General features: G+C 39.0%; 1 protein-coding gene across 8 annotated transcripts in view; it reads right to left on the reverse strand.

The window, feature by feature from the left end:
- HDAC9 (histone deacetylase 9) overlaps positions 1-18,094 on the reverse strand; it is a 705,078-nt gene that overhangs the window by 60,124 nt on the left and 626,860 nt on the right. The gene's annotated exons all lie outside the window — the stretch shown is intronic.

Here is an 18,094-nt window from a genome sequence, read left to right on the forward strand (position 1 = left end):
TGTCCTTGTAAATATTTTTCAAGAGGAAATAAAAGGGAAAGAAGGGTGGAATGGCTAGAGGACTGAAATTCAAACACATCTGAATAAAAAAAGAGCACTCACATTCAACCAGCTTTAAGATTCACCCATGCCACTAGCCCCCTTTTGAATCCATTATCTGAGGAAACATAAAGAGTGTGCTGATAAAAAGAAAGATGACTTGGCATCAGAACAACACATGATAATTCTATAAGGAAGCTCTGTAAAATGAAGGACACCAAAGGCCCCAACATTGTGATTTGATACCTGCAGGTGGATTGGTACACCCACATGGAGCCCTTCAATGGGGAGACAGGCAGATGTGTCATTCCCTTTGAGTACAACCAACTGCAGCATAGGTTACAAAAAGAGAGTAACAGAAAATGCATTTGTAACTAGAGCTGGTAAAAATGTTTCAAAATTTGAAGACTGTTTTTTTAATACAAACCCCAGGTTATTTTCACAAAAACATTTTTGTGAAAAACATACTCCATTTTTTATCTAAAGCTATCAATACCCCAGCCTAGAAAACATATTTAAAATAGGAAGCTTGTTTTTAACTTTATAGCTGCACTTCCATTCTTCATTTAAATTCTTTAATATGGCTGTCAAACTAAACCTTGGCAAACTGTGATTTTTCATAGTTCATATTCACAGACAGTCACACTACTGAAAAGTTTCATCTTCTTCCTTATGTTCCTGCCAAACTGCAAAACAACCAGATATAGGTGTTCATATCCTGGCAACTTCTCTTTCATAATTTTGGGACAATACAGGAGTTTAAAGGGCACATTTGTCATACCTCAGCACTGAAGGCCTGATTCAGAACACATCCACTTTCCCTTTAAACATTTGGCTGCTTTTTTAACAATGGCAAAATTATATAAGGAATTAAAGTACAACACAGATTAAAAAACTGGGCTTTTGTGCTCCTGATTTACAAATTTTGTAAACAAACAAATAAAATATAAAGACCACACTTTAATTCCCAGTAATCTCTCACAAGAAACATTGCTGTATCTTTCCACATCAATTTATTTCTAAACTCTGTTCTCTTCTTTTTTCCTTTCTTTCATCCCCACAGAATACGTTTTTCTGCTTTTATATTAATTCACTGAAAACAATTTATTGTAGTTTCTCCAGACAAATAGGGAGCAAAAAATCTGCAGACTCCGCACATGTCAAACTCTTCTTGTGTCAGTGTTTGTTGTACTCCCAGTCCCATATCCTGAATTTACAGGGTACTTAAATGAAATAACAGTGTACTTGGTCTTCTTGGCCAAGTTACCTAGCAATGGCACTTTCCGATGCTGTGCATGAAAGCTGATATTTACAGCTACTCAGTGTGATTGATGCTGGCTTAATGATGCCATCTAGGTGGCTCTAAAACATATCAACATAATAATAATAATTAATAAATCTGTATTTTTTGAAGGGTGAAAATTCCATGACGGGAGAGGAATTATTTTTTAAGACTATCTATGGAGATACAATTAGGAGCAAATTAAGAATAAATATTAGTTAAGTTTAAGTGGACCAGTCTCCCAAAGAAAGTTGTATAAACAACATTAGTGAAATAATTTAAATTAGAATGGAAAAGACATTCAGTAATATGATAGATAGAAGAGGGAATAATCCTGCACTAGCAGAACAAATCTTTTCCATCTCTAACTTCTTTGATTCTGTGATTATTTATGGTTCTTCTCCAAGGCAGTGTCTTACACGCATGATTTTTTTTTAAAGAGTGATTCAAAAACCTGAGAACAACCAAATCACATATGGAATAGCCCTCTCACTTTAGATTTGATAAGGTACAGTACACCTGGAACCATAACACACTGACAGTGTTATTCATTGTCATAAACTAGGTAAAGTTGAGTCAGGTCAACAGGATGAAAAAACAGACTTCCAAGAAAAATATATACTATTCAGGAAGTTGTGTAAGTGAGTTAGTCTGTGGCACTCCTCACTCTGAATCAATATTGACCTATTGCCAAAGGTGAGCTGGAGGAGCTGTTATATTCTGGATGAGATATAACAAAAGCCCTGGCTATTAAAGCACTGAAAATACCTCTTCACAATTTTTTCTTAAAATGAGTGTACTGTGTTATCCACCTACAACTACTCATGCCATTTTAAATTGGAGAAATTACACTTCACTTCCCCTCTTTCAAATAATGTGTAGTGTGGCAAATACATATTGCCTGATATGTAGCTCCATGTATGAGATTTCTTTACAAAAGTAACAAAATGCTCTCAGTGTAATATGTGATTTGCCTAGTCCTGTTTTCATCTAAGTCAGTTGCAAAACTCCCATTGACTTTAATGCAAAAAGAAGCCAGATAAATGATCTGTTAAAAAGTTTCAGAACAAACGATGCAGCTTAATCAATATTTTTTATTAATATTTATTGTTGATTTCTATTTTGATCATGAAAGTGAGACTATGTAATACGCTATGGTAATCTACTTGATCTTTGGTACATTGTTTAGAAGCCAAATCGGTAACTTGCTGTATATTTTCTATGTGTATGTGTGTTTGTATTTCCCCCACAAACTTTACTATGTCTGCTATAAAGCATTAAATGTGGTCAAGCAGATTTAATTTCCCGTTCTCTTTAAAAGCACTAGGTAAAAACTTATCTTCGTTAAGTGCCACTGGGAGTCTGGCACCACATAACTAATCAGAGAATTCAGTAGCTTCATGTCCTTGTGATGCCTCAAGTTCAAAGGGGACCAAGACATCCTGTTTGGTGTTTTGTTTCACTCAAGCTATTAAAACTGCCCAGGCTTCCTTAAGTGTATTTTTAAGGTAATCTTCTTTATTCCTCATCAATAACACTAATCATTATAAAATCCAATGTCAGACCAGACAATTTTCAAATTTGCAATATGATTAAAAATCAGTAAACGTCAGTGGAAGGGAAGGAAAGAAACTCTTGATGGATGTTTCCCTTTCTATTCTATTATTATTTTCTACAGACCTCTCAGTATTTCATTCAAATTTTGTGACCCTGATGCCTCTATGCCAAGATATAGGTAAGCATGCTGGGAAATTTGCCAGAGATGTGTTTTGTATGTAGGAATAAACATATCCAAGAAGAGTCAGGAGAAAAATGGTATGGGTCAGTATACATACCATGTTTTCTAAAGTTCTCCTTTTAAACAACAATTAGTGGTAGCTGAGACAACTAGAAAAATAAAGTTTTTCACATAAGATCACTTTCTTTTTATAAGGAATATAAACATCACCATTTGTATACACTCTTCCTTTGAACTAGTTAAATTAAATTATGAGATTTGAATCAATGTTATCACTTGATACAGATTTTCTTCACTCTTGTCCTATAGCCTGATAAAGACTGTGTATCTTTAAGAAATTTGTTTATGTTTAGTTCAATATGAAAATATATCTTGTTTGTGTTAATTGTTATGGCATAGACGAAATATAAGATTAAATACTATATACTTAAACATTCTGAAATATTGGAGAAAGCAGGTGTATATATTTTAAAGCTGCCCACAGATATTCCTTTTTGCAAATTTTACTGAACTTGTTAGCGTTTACAGGAATTATAGTCAAATGAATAACCTGATCTTAAACAATTTATCCAGTGTATGAAAATTTGAAGGTTCTTCTCATTTGGAGTAAATTATCAATAGTATTTTAAAATAAAGTATTTAATTTCAAGTTTCATATCTGAGACTATGGTTAACTGCTATCTTATTAAAAGAAAGAAGAAAGCTAACATTAGTAACATAGCTTGGCAGAAGCTGAAAAATATTTTCTGTGAAAAATCGTGAAAGAAACAAAATTGCTCTTTTTTCAAAAGTTTTTTGTGTGTGTGTGGAATTTTTCCATTTCTTTGGATAGAAAAGTAATTTTTTTAACTGAAAAATAAAAATATTTAAAAGGAGCTATAATTCCATCAACATTTTTTATTGAAAAAAAATTTTAGATGAAAAATTTCAAGTGGCTCTACTGGCAGCATCATAATCTCATGTTGAAGATTTAAGTTAGGATTTTCCCCATACTTTGAATCTCATTTGACATAGAACATAAGAATCACAGAACCTGATTTTTTTTAAAGAAAAGTTGATGAAGAATTGAACAAACACAGTGCCTGTGCAATCACACATGTAATACACATTAATGTAGGCACACATTTGGTAACAGTATATGTGAAAGTGATTATCTGATAGTCAAACACAGTAATGACAGTACAAATTAGGCATGCAACTTGGCACCAACCATTTCAAAAAATCAGACTCCTTATGTAAAAGGAAATCATATATATGTAGGGCTGGAAGGCACCTTAAGAGATCACATAGTTCAGCCCTTCCAAGCCTGAGGCAGTACCAAGTAAACCTAGACTATTCCTGACAGGTCTTTGTCTAACCTGTTCTTAACCTCCAATTATAAGGAATTCATAACCTCCCTTGAAAACTTACTATAGTACTCAGCTAGCCTTACAGATGAAAAGCTTTTCCTAATATCTCACCTAAATCTCTCTTGCTGCAGATTAAGCCAAAGGCTCCTTATCCTACCTTGAATGGACATGCTGAACAACTGATTTCTGTTCTCTTTACATTAGCCCTTACAATTTCTGAGGATTCTCCATTCACTCAATTTTTAACAGTAAAAGTTGTTTTTTTTGGAGGGGGAGGGGATTAAGGCTGTGAATCAAGTACAAAGTAGAACTGAGGTCGGTTTACAAACTCATGCATCACCACCAAATTTACACTGGGTAGTGTTTTGACAGTGCAGCCAAAGAGCAATTCTTCTAGGGTGTGTAGAGGGGATCAGGATGGGAAGGCTACATGACAAAAGACATAGGAAAACTAGATACATATAAATTATTAGTAAATATGAGCAACCAGAATGGAACAGAACTTTGATGGATTGGCAATAGCTAGTTGCTTTTGTACAGTATCTTATGCTTGGCTCGTTCTTACTTTACTAAACAATCTCCCAGAAATCTGCCTTTTTGACAAATTTGTGCACTCTGAATCTCAACCAATGGGAAAAAGCTGATCTTAAAAGTGTGCTTCTTTATTATGCTTTTTGAAGTATACTGATTTTTATAAGGAAAACTGTTTCTGTTTTCTCCATGTTATTTCCATGTAACTGAGGGAAATATTAAATCAGTTTAATATTTTTCATGAGAGTAGGAATGTGACATTTCCATCCTTTAGTGAATATTTATATATTATATTAGCACTTAGAAACCTGGTACCCATTCCTGAAATTATTACACGTTTCAGTGAATCTTAATCATGCTGGACTACTCAAGTGAATAAGGATTTATGGAATCAGACCCTACATTCTACCACTTTCAGTAGTTTATAGTGGTTTGGTGATAGAAACATGAACAATTTCCTTCAGTAAAAAAATAAATGTTCAGAAAAAGTAATAATTTCCCCATGTTCTGTCGTTGCCAACTTTCACATTTTGTTGCAAATATCATCAGATTTGGTACTTGTATTAAACTCTATCTGCTGGAAGCAAGAGATTGCATGAGAATCTCAGCTTTCCTTTAAAAAAAGTTTCTAGTTCTCATCGTTGCAGAGAAAAGACTGAAAATGAGGAACAAGCATATATGTTAGGGGCTCAGAAACAAGATGCCAAATTTCTTATTTTTAGTGTAACAAACGATTTTGTGGGTCTTGACTCAAGATTTTTAATAATAATGTTCCATTTCTGTTATTGGTTAAAATTCAAACATAATGCACACTATTTTTAAGGTAGATTTCTGCAATTATACTGCTCAGGGTAGGATTGCAGGATCGGGCCCCCATTAATGAATGTTCAACCAAAACAACTCCAATTACGAATCCGTAGGCTTGTCTTTTCTATTTCATCTCTAAATTAATACAAAAACCTCCTTCACTTTTGTTTTAAATATATCTGTTTGATTTTGAGTGTTTTAAAAATAACAAAAAACAGGAGAATTGTTTTGGAGCAAACATAAATGAGTAGAAAATATCATTAGACAAGAGAGGGATTCCTGGTGCTGACACCAGTCAAGCATGAAATGTACTTGATACTGGGACAGTGTGAAAGAGTTGAGTTTGCAGACCAGAAAACAGATGGCTCCTTATCACCCCATGGGGCTAAACACACAACAGCAAACTTCAGAGATGTCTTTACCTTTACCCTGTCTGTCCCTATCAGGTTAGGCTCTGTTATATTAAGGGTTATTGCCTCTCTAGCCCTCCCTGTGATCAGCTTTTGAAGTCCATGGCCAAGAGGCCAATGTGAGAATATCACAACAGATAAGATGTGTTTGCTTTGTGAAATTTTCAGGACAAGGACCATGGAACCCTTCATAGTCCAGCAGGGAACCGCAAACTCAGGCTAATATCTTCTAATCCCCTGTTGGTTTCAGAACTACCCACTATAAAAAGCATAACTGACTGTTTATTGTGCAACCAAGAGATAACATCTTAAAGTTACAGTCTGCCTAAAGGAGTGGGGTTATGAAGCCCGAAGAAATGAACCATCCAAGATCATAATCAAAATTCTGTCTGCTTTCCCCTTCTGTGCTTAATGAGAGAAACATTCTGGCCACTATTTTTTTTTTTAATATTAATCACATAGAATAGTAAAAAAAATCACAAAAGATTCATGTGCTAATAGCTCTGTCTCCAAATCCAATGTCTTGCATTGTCGTTTTCGGAAGCATTGGACAATATGTTAAGAAATGTTCCCATGACACAGCCAAGTAAATACTTGTGGCACATTTCTATTTACTACAAAGAATACTTCAATTCTAAGACACAAGTCATGCTTTTCTAATAAAGGCTTTACAAATTCCCCAAAAGAAGCTGAATTCCCCATGCTGTAAAAGATCAGACCCTTTCTGTTATGCAGAAATTCATATTTTGGAGACTTCTCGCAACATTTTCCTTTCAGAACCCAATCCTGTGAAAAGGCAGGAAATTCATGCAAGTTGCTGAGCACCTTCAATACCCATTAGTGTCAAACAGGCCTTAAAATGTAATTTTTATTGATTTGTTTTCTCTCACAATTATCTTGACCAGAACAAAATCCTTCTGGGTGCCCCCTGCCTTTAAAATGGATTACCCTAACCTTTTTGATATCAGGCAAAAGTGTGGATTGATTAAGTTTAAGTTTCAGAATGTACAAAATACGCAACCAAAATAAAGAACTGGGTTGCATCAGCTATTATCTCATCGTCATTCAGTGCCACAATTATAGCACAAAAGAAAAAATAACATGAGTAAGAGATGATATAAAGGAAGAGCAGTAAGAGGGGAAAATGCTTCTTAATAGTGCAGTGGGTTCTCTTTCCATTGCAATCTATCCTCCACCCTGTCACCAGCAAACTAGCTTAAATCAAATAACTGGCACTTGATGTATTCTGCAGATGGGTCAGCACTGTATATCTGGAACACAGTATGCAGGTGTTTTTTCACTTGTGTTTGTTAGTTAACTAGCTAAAAGACACATCTTCTATTTTGTGTGTGTGGAAATTAAAATCTCTCTTAGATGATTCACAAAAAGAAAGAGTAAATGAAGAAATAGGTCCCATTCTGTGTCTATCTATTAATACATTTAGTTGTCTTCACTTCCTTCTTAGGCAGCCTCTTCCTGGAAAGTATAAGTGACATTTACAGATCAAAAAAATCTCAGTGGGATAGTTATCCAGATGAATTTTTGAAAATGTTGGACACAACAAATCAGTGCTAAGAAGACTTCTTTATAGTTCAAATATGCTTTGGATAAGCATCCAATTAGGGGCATGTAGTAAAACCACCAAATTATGAAGTTCTCCCTGCTCTAGCTCTAAACTGTTAGTTTAGTCAATTATTCACTTCCTTTACTGGAGGATTTCTCTTGCCTTGGCAGATTAATGTTCAGAAAAGGTTTGAAAAACATTTTCCCTTGATGCTGATTCCTTTGAAGCTGGTTATTGTGGGCAATGCAAACCATTATCGCCAATCAGATTGTGCACTTGCAGAATAAGACTGTATGCACACACAAACTAGTCACACATCTTGAAATTGTTCTAGTATTCGTCTACATACAAATGGGGCCTTAGCATGAGACTTATAAGAGATCCCCTGTAGGTCATTTAATATCTTCACCTTAAAGCTTCTTTCTATGGTAGGCACAGGAATGTGTCAAGGGAGGCACATGCTTTGTGATTTTCGTTTTTTTTAAGAGCTCTGACAATCAGCGATTGGTGGCTGGGGCGTATGCAGAAAGGCTGTGATTCCCAGCCTTTCTGCACAAGGCAGGGATAAAAGGGACAAATGGACCCTGCCACCTAGCTTTGGGCTCTCTACCCTGGCCCCTGAACCTTCACCTGGAGATAATGGAGCTCTGGCTGTCAGCCCCAGAGTGGCAACAGCAGCGCAGAAGCAAGGGTGCCAATGGGGCACAGAGTCTTCTGTAAGAAGTGATATTGATTCATATTATTTTTCAAAACAACAAATGGTCTGGTAGCACTTTATAGTCTAACAAAACATGTAAATGGTATCATGAGCTTTCATGAGCACAGCCCACTTCTTCAGATAACCAGAGTGTTGGATGTCTAGAATCAAAAATAAATAAGGGAAGGGGGGAGGGAGAAGAAGAAGGAAAAAATTCGGGGGGCAGAGGGGAGGCAACAGGCAGTGGGTAGATACATTTCAAAGGGAAAGCCGAGGCAGTATGTAACAGGAAAAACTGAAAATCAACAAATAGTCTATTAGCACCTAAAGACTAGATAGTTAAAAGAGGCAGATAAGAACCATTAGTTTGTAATGTAAAGGAAGAGTATTAACACTAGATTCTACACAGACATAAAGAACCATAGGCACCTTCATTGTTCGGTTGGTTGATAATGTCCCAGCCATCCAATATCGCGATTTAAACCATTTGCATGAGAATTAAATTTGAGAATGAAGTGGAGTTCCAAACCTTCTCTGTGTATTTGACTTGTGGAATTGGTCTGTACCAACACAGCAACTTGGAGATCTCTTAATGAGTGTCCAGGGAGGTTAAAGTGTTCACCAACAGGTTTCTGTATGTTCCCTTTTAGGAACAAATATGTTCCCTATTTTTCACTTTGCCACTCTGACTTCTGTGTTGCTGCTGGCATGGCACAGCCTCCGGTGCAGGGTGCCCAACCAGTCACCATTGCTCTCCGCTCTGCCTTCAAGTCTGGGTGGCAGTGTAGATACTTGGCAGAGGGAGGCATGTAAACCATCGCTGACACAAAAACCAGGGACCCAATCAAGTATGTTTGTGAATCACTGATCTAGCATACAGTAGATAGCTATTGCATAGATCAGTTCCAAAATGTCCCGGTTCTGATACAAAAGGAGCTTTGAAATTGTCTATATTTCAAATGTATGACATTAGAAATGCAGATAATGTGTCTGATCCTACACACTGAAAATCAACGGCAAAGCTGTAATTGATTTTAGTGATGCAAATTCAGACCTTACAAATGGAAGAGATGGATGACTGATGGAATGCTGCCAACAAGCTTGAAAACTGCTTTGATGGGGAGAATCTACCACTCACTCTATAGCATGCAATAATTCAACCACTACAAAAGAAATCACTGCCAGAGATCTCACAAACTTTCCTTCTATTGTTCAACATCCCTTTCCTAAGCAAGCTAATGGATTCAGGCCTGGCCAAAGAGTTTGTGGGGCCCAAGGGGCATGCTGACAGTGGGGTCTGGGCGGTGGATGCCACAGTGGAGGCAGAGCCCCAAGGAGTGGGGTGGGGGAAGGAACTAGCTCCACCCCTCCAGCCAGCGACAGGGACCAGACCAGGGAGCTCCCCTCCCAGACCCACCTGCCCTCAGCCCTGGCTGAGCTTCGCTCCAGCCATGGGAGCCAGCCCAGTCCAGCTCTGCTCACCTGGGCTGGGCAGCAAGAAGTAGCAGCCAGCATCGAGGGCCAGGAGCAGCAGGCAGAGCACAGTGCACCCCATCGTGTGGGAGCAGACAGGAGGGAGTGCCAGGACAGTGGGCTCTGTCAGGGCTTTATCCTTGGGCCTGGGCCCCCATTAGACAGTGTGACAGCAGTTGGGGCCATTCGAAGTGTTGCAGCTACCAATTCATAGTTGGGCACCCCTTGTTAGGAATCAGGCGATTTCGGTGCCTGAGACATTTTTTGTGAGGCTGAATTAGCAACCTGCCTCACTGCACACTGAACAGCCGTCAATTGCAGCCAAGGGCCCTGAAGGCGCGGGGCCCAAGGCAAATGCCTTGCTCGCCTTGCTCTAATGCTAGGCCTGAATGGAGAAGTCTGCAATGCCACCCGCCAATGCTACCTTTATTCTGGATCTCTCGTGAGCCAGCCTGGGTAGAGTAAAGGATCCAGCACTTATTACTCTGGCAGACAACCTCCTCTTGTCTTTAAACAGAGGAAATAGAATGCAGAAAAAAATAAGGTAATGCTGGACTCTCAGGATACATCTCCACAGCAGCATTATTTTGGAATAATGGACTTTATTCTGAAATAACATAGGCTGCATCTATACACAAGCAGTTATTTTGACATAATGTTGAAATATTATTGAGCTGGAGGATTGCTTACCCTGACTTCCGTAACCCTCACTGTCTGAGTAGTAAAGGAAGTTGGAGGAAGGATGCTCTATTTTGAAATAAGTGCTGTGTAGATGTCCCCAAATTTGAACTAAGTTATTTCGAAATAAGCTACACATTTAGCATAGCTCAAGTTGAGTAGCTTCTTTCAAGTTTAGCCCTGCTGAGTAGACATACCCTCAAAGCTCATACTCAGTTGGGCTGGTTGCTTTCTTGTAGAGAGGGGAAATCTGATATGGCATCAACGAGACACAATGACAATTAAACACTACAATGCCAGTTTTGTAAATTAGAGCTGTACTTAAAAACATACCACACTAAAATTCATCTTCTATGTAACTTATCATGTATTTATATAGGCTTCCCTTGCCTGTCTCCTTTATAATAATACTAGGTTATATGTATATTACAGTAGCCCTCAGAAGACCCAATCAGGATGAGAACTCTGTGGTGGTAGGTGCTGTACAAACACAGGGGAATACATGGCCCTTGAGCTAAAGAGCTTAAAATCAGTCTGTGTCAGAGTTTACAACATTCCCTTGTGAGCCCTCCGGATAATGCAAAGTATGCCAAAAAAATCCATAGAAAATCCATGCTTGGAATAGCCAAAGTAGTCATGGAGAGTCATGGAGAGCAATGAAAACAGGTAGTAAAGAGACAAGGCTAAGTCACTAAGGGTGTGTCTAGACTACATGCCTCCTTCGACGGAGGCATGTAGATTAGCCAGATCGGAAGAGGGAAATGAAGCCGCGATTAAAATAATCGCGGCTTCATTTAAATTTAAATGGCTGCCCCGATCTGCCGATCAGCTGTTTGTCGGCAGATCGGGGCAGTCTGGACGCGATGCGCCGACAAAGAAGCCTTTCTTCATCGGCACAGGTAAACCTGGTTTCACGAGGCTTACCTGTGCCGATGAAGAAAGGCTTCTTTGTCGGCGCGTTGCGTCCAGACTGCCCTGATCTGCCGACAAACAGCTGATCAGCAGATCGGGGCAGCCATTTAAATTTAAATGAAGCCGCGATTATTTTAATCGCGGCTTCATTTCCCTCTTCCGATCTGGCTAATCTACATGCCTCCGTCGAAGGAGGCATGTAGTCTAGACACACCCTTAGTTTAACTCCAGACCAAACCTCTCCCAATGTTCAGTGTTGTTCACATTAAGTACCTTAGTTCAGACCCACCTCTTTTACATATACTAAAAAACTAATGATACAAACAAACTGAAGAGAACTTCAGCAGATAAGTAGTCATTTTGAACCTGGAAAAAAGCTTCCAGAGGCCACAGATAACTGAAGAAACACAGAGAAAGAACCAAATCATTTGTATTGATGTCAGACAGTAATAGTAATAAGTATGTAAGAAGAGAGCAAAAAACACATAATATTATTTACTACTTCCTAGACTTTACAGATTCTTAGAGTATAAGCTCAGAGGGGATCATTACGATCTAGTTTGGCTTCCTGCATAATACACAGATGGTAAAATTTCACCAAGTAATTCCTACAGCAAGTCTATAACTACGGAATCAGCTAAGGCACACCTTTTAAAAAGACATATAGTCTTGATTGACAGGGTTCAAGTAACGGAGGATCTAAAATACTAGGTAAGTTGCTTCAAAACATGTGTCTTATTTCTAGTCTAAATTTGTCTAGCTTCAACTTCAAACACTGGATTTTAGATTAAAGACCCCTCTATCCACAGATATATTTTCCCACGGAGAGCGTGTACAATGCAATCAACTATCTGAAGAGCAGAAACCAAGGTTCCAATTTCCCATTCTACATCTGAGTTCTGGGAAGTGCAACCAGAACCCAATAAGAAAAGAGAGACTTTCCCAGACATTTTGCTTTCTCGGCTCAGGGTTTGATCTGCAGGATGTGAGCACAACTAATCCAAAAAGTGGGAGCTGGAGAGCAACCCTAATTTTCCCATTAAGTTTTACAACAGAAGGCAATGTGTCTCTTGGAAAAACATTAGAATGTTAGAGAGCCCTGTGCTATGATTAATGGGACAGGCCTTGTGCTGTGATGAAAGGGTGCGTAGTTCCCTATTCTATGATGGGAGGGTATCCTATTCCCCATTCGGTGAAAAGTAGGACGAGTACCTGATAATACAATGTTTATTTCAACAAACTCAAATAAGTCAATTCGGCTTTCTTCAAGAAAAATGTTCAAGGAGAGCAAACCAATGCAACCTGGGCAATATAATGAGCCCGTAGCACCTTAATGTAGAGTGAGTTGAATTAACACCCCTGGTTTTCCATATACTTGAGGAACCGTGCATCACTAATTTGACACAGCAGTAAGTACGTATTCAACCTGACACTAAATGATTTACTCTTTAAATGCCTGCAGTGGCATCTTTTCCTACTGCTAATTGTTGTTCTCATTTTGCACCATGGTGTCAAATAGTCTCCCTGGGATTAGAGAATAAAACAACAGGAAAACTTCAGCAAATCATTACAGATCTTAATGAAATGCAGTTTTTAAGGAAAATAACAGACCCCAAAATATCTAAAGTCTTGCCTGACATCTTAAGTCCCGATTTACAGGTTTTTTACAGAATGATCACCATTTAATTACCAATTGTCTACAATACTTACTCCAGTGGTAAATTTATATAAAGGCCTTTACTACAAGCCTCATACGAAAGACTATACTATAAGAGAAAGTAATTTACATAAGTAGAATATTACAGGGAGAAATTCTCTATTCACGATAGCTACATTTAAAAACGTTACTTTTGCTAGATCCAACAAACTGCAAGTTTATTACTAGATCTGGCAGTTCTTTCTTAGTGTGCATCATAGTAAGACCTAACACAGGCTTCAGAAATTAAGTATAAAATAACGTACAGGCTATACCAGCTACATCTCAGTGTTCCAGATACAGCTCAGAAAAAAACAGAATCTTAGAATACCATCATCTCAACATTATTTCTCCTTCTTTCCTTTCATCCTTAATTGAGATTTTTTTCATTACTCCAATATCAAAAAAGGTATATAACATATAATGTAGTATATGCTATACTGATATTTTTATGATACATTATTTGAAAGGCTAATAAAAGTTTAGTCATAAAAGAGAAATACTGAGATTATTCAGTAACTGGTATGGACTTTTCTGTTAGATGTTTTGGATTATATTAAAATTAAGGTTCATATACTGCACATGATCCACCCAAACATTTCCAGTAATATCAACAGTTGCTCTGCTTGAAGATCAAAGGATGCCGTATATGGTCCCAATTTTGGTAAATCTTTTATTGGGTCTTGTATTAAACAGTCAATGGAATACTTATTGTAGTACATTGTATGGTGAAAAGTGCTACAGAAAATGCAACAATGGGTAGATTAATGGATCACAGTCATGCTGGAAGGGCATAACAAGTGGGGCTCCACAAGAATCTGTTTTGGGACCGGTTCTGTTCAATATCTTTATCAATGATTTAGAAGATGGCATAGAAAGTACACTTATTAAGTTTGCAGATGATACCAAGCTGGGAGGAGTTGCAAGTGCTTTGGAAGATAGGGTCAAAATTTAAAATGATTTGGACAAACCTGAGAAATGGTCTGAGGTAAATAGGATGAAGTTTAAAAAGGACAATTGCAAAGTGTTCCACTTAGGAAGGAAAAATCTGTTTCACACTTACAGAATAGGAAGTGACTGTCTAGGAAGGAGTACTGCTGAAAGGGATCTAGGGGTCTTAGTGGACTACAAGTTAAATATGAGTCAACAATGTGACACTGTGACAAAACAAGCAAATATGATTCTGGGATGCATTAATAGGAGTGTTGCGAGCAAGACATGAGAAATAATTCTTCCGCTCTACTCTGTACTGATTAGGCCTCAGTTGGGCTTGTGTATAGATGCATTAATTTGAATTAGCTTATTTCGAATTAACTAATTTGAAATAAATTAATACGAAATAGCGCTGTAGTGTAGACATACCCTAACTGATTTAACTCACCAGTGTTGATATTCTGATTCAAAGGTATTTTGAAAACTGCATGGACACACATTATAGGGTTGCACCAATTTAACCAATTAATTTTGTTATCAGTTTAGTAAAATGGTACAAAATTGTGTGCAGATCAGCTCTTAGTAACTTCAGTTTTCACATGTACCCCAGGTCAGGAAGGTACTAATGCATGTGTTTAAGACCATCCATATTCAGAAAAGCACTTATGCACATATATATGTATTACCCTTAAGGCTTCACTTCTCTGTTACATATGAATGCAGCTTTGAAGTAGTAATGAGTGTCATCTTTAAGGAGTTGGGTGAGGGTCCATGATCCTCAGCTGCCTGGTCCCAGTGGAAGCTAGAGGACTACATGGCCTACTCTAATTTCTACTACCAACACAAAATCCATCACAGGCCTTATGCGAGTGGAGGATCTGGCATCATGGCTTCCCCTTCACCATGCCCCTTTCTGTTATGTCATGCCATCGGAACCACCTTCTTTCCATTCCTACTGGTGGTGGTGTAGCTGGTGCAGAAGATACAGACAATTATCTGCCAGCAGAGAGTTCCCCTGACCAGGAAGAAATACTCCATTGGTTATCTCCTGTTGTTTCAAGCACACTTTGCACTAAGCAGACCACGGAATCCAGTCATAAACTTGTGCAATGAAACTTACGCATGTGTTTTCAGTATTTTCCAGGATTGTGGTCATGGAGCATGACCAGGATTTCTGTGAGCAGGAGACTAAAATAAAGTGGGACAAAAGAAGGCCATTCAGGCTATGTCGACACAGCAGCATTATTTTGGAATAACAGACATTATTCTGAAGTAACAAAGAGCCCATCTACTCAACACGTCATTATTTTGAAATAATGGCAAGCAGGAAGACTTCTTACTCCGACACCTGTAACCCTCATTTTACGAGGTGTAAGGGAAGTCAAAGGAAGAGTGTTCTTCCTGTGTAGACAGTGCCTAAAACCAAATTAAGCTATTTCGACATCAGCTACACTATAGATTAAATATCAGGGAGAGACTCTGCTTCACAGGCCATGTCTGGCACTGAATGGGAGCCAAGTGAAAGGGTATGTAGTAGTCATTTGCTTCTGCTGTATTCACTCACCCTTCAGAAGTTGAGATCAGGCAGTGGCCCAGACTACACTTAATTTAAACAAAGTAACATGCAAAAATGTGTGATTGCATTAATACAGGCTTTACATTAAATATGCTTCCCAAAATAAACAGCTGTGACAGAGCACATTGATTGGACACATAGCTGGATAGACGAAGGCAGCTGGAATTAGCCAGCTGAGTTACCCCAGTGGAGAGAAGGTTTTTTTTTTACTTTTTTGGTTTTGTTTTTCCTTTCCTTAATCTTCAGGTAGCTTCACAAGGAACAACCCATTATGGGAAGAAAATGGTGTCTTGCCAACACCACTGCTAGCTATTTCTTTTCCTGCACCTGTGGGAGATCTAGCCAAATAGGCATCCTGACCTTAGAGGCATCTACTAGGATTCTGGGTTTGAGTTGTTTGGAATGCAGGCTATCTGCCATGAAACTTGAGAGGCTCATGGACACAATGCCTAACAGGAGGAGTGCTTGTGGCTGGGGACTCCATTCTGAGGGAGGTGGAAGCATCCATCATGCTCATCTGTTATGATGTCCCAGGAAGAGTGCTGCCTGCCTGAAGCCCATATCTGATACAACAAGAAAGGCTGCTGAAGCTCACTATCACTCATTCATGCAGGCACTAACAATATGACCCTGAGCAGACCAGCAGTGACTACAAGACTTTGAGAGTGACGGCAAATGAATTGGAGGTGTAAGGTATGTTCCTGTCCATCCTCTCAGTTAGGGTAAAAGCCAAAGCAGAAACACACACACATATCCTGCATGAGGCCCAGAGGTTGAGAACCACTACTCTAGTTTGTGTTAACAGGAGTGACGCATGTAAGACATAGGCGGTGACTGTCCTACTCTACTCAGCACTGGTGAGTACTCAGAAGGAGTACACTGTCCATTTCTGGGTGTCACACCTTAGGAAAGATGTGGATAAATTGAAAAAGTATTTAGAAGAGAGCAATAATTATGAGGAAAAGTTAAAACACTGGGCATCTTTAGTCTTGAGGTGGTCTGGTAATAATCTTCAAATATAATACATGTTAAAATTTCTCTGTGTGCTTGGATATATTATACATGTTTTACAAGTCTTTTAGATGTAAGCAGGGTCTTATTGCTGAAAGGGGAAAGGAGTCTTGAGTGTGGCTATGCTCACTCAGTTCTTCAGCCCTGCAAGGTATTCAACTGTTGATATGTAAATACAGCTCATGCTGGAATGGGAAAGAAATCCTGGGTTTGGTTATGTAAATCCAGTTCAGTCAGTGTTATAGGCCTGATGGATGGTCAATTGTTAGAATGGAATTTTGTGTATTGTAACTAATTTGGCTGTTGTGGGGTCACAAACCATGATAATTCTAAATGTAGGAATTGTAAAATATGACTACCAGTGCTTGCAGGAGAAAGAGTCTCTGAGGGTCGTCTACACTACAGCACTAATTCGAACTAACTTAGTTCGAATTAGTTAATTCGAACTAAGCTAATTCGAATTAGCGCATCTAGACTTAAAAACTAGTTCGAATTAGCGTTTTGCTAATTCGAACTAGCATGTCCACATTGAGTGAACCCTGAACTGAGGTTAAGGATGGCCGGAAGCAGTGCCGGCAGGGCATCAGATTAGGACTTAGAGTGTGGAGCTGCTGCCTCAGGCTAGCCGAGGGCTGTGCTTAAAGGGACCCAATCCCCACCCCAGACAGACAGTTCTCAGGGGTTCCCCGCTTGCAAAGCAGTCCTGGCTTGGAGTGCCCTGAGTGCCCACACTGGGCACATCACAGCACTCGGCCATCAGCCCGGCTGCACTTGCCGCAGGCTGCCATCCGGGGGGGGGTGTGAATCGGGGGGCTGCAAGAGAGCTTCCACCCCGGGTAGCCCGCAGAGCCACCCCAGTCCTCCCCATTGGGGGTTCATACCCCATTCCTCCCTCACCTCCTTCCACTTACCCCTCCCTAGTCCCCCTTCCTGATGTACAAAATAAAGGACACGTGTGTTCAAAAATAGAAACTGTCTTTATTGAACAAAACTCAGGGAGACTGGGAAAAGAAGGTGGGAGAGGGGAAGAGAAAGGGTGGGAGAGGGTAGGGCAACTAAAATAATCAGGGGTTTGGAAAAGGTCCCATATGAAGAGAGGCTAAAGAGACTGGGACTTCTCAGCTTAGAAAAGAGGAGACTGAGGGGGGATATGATAGAGGTCTATAAAAGCATGAGTGGTGTGGAGAGGGTGCATAAAGAAAAGTTCTTCATTAGTTCCCATAATAGAAGGACTAAAGGACACCAAATGAAATGAATGGGTAGCAGGCTTCAAACTAATAACAGAAAGTTCTTTTTCACAAAGCAAACAGTCAACCTGTGGAACTCCTTGCTGCAGGAGGCTGTGAAGGCTAGAACTAGAACAGAGTTTAAAGAGAAGTGAGATAAAGTCATGGAGGT

The sequence above is a fragment of the Pelodiscus sinensis genome, chromosome 2 (assembly GCF_049634645.1).
Source record: "Pelodiscus sinensis isolate JC-2024 chromosome 2, ASM4963464v1, whole genome shotgun sequence".
NCBI lineage: Eukaryota > Metazoa > Chordata > Testudines > Trionychidae > Pelodiscus > Pelodiscus sinensis.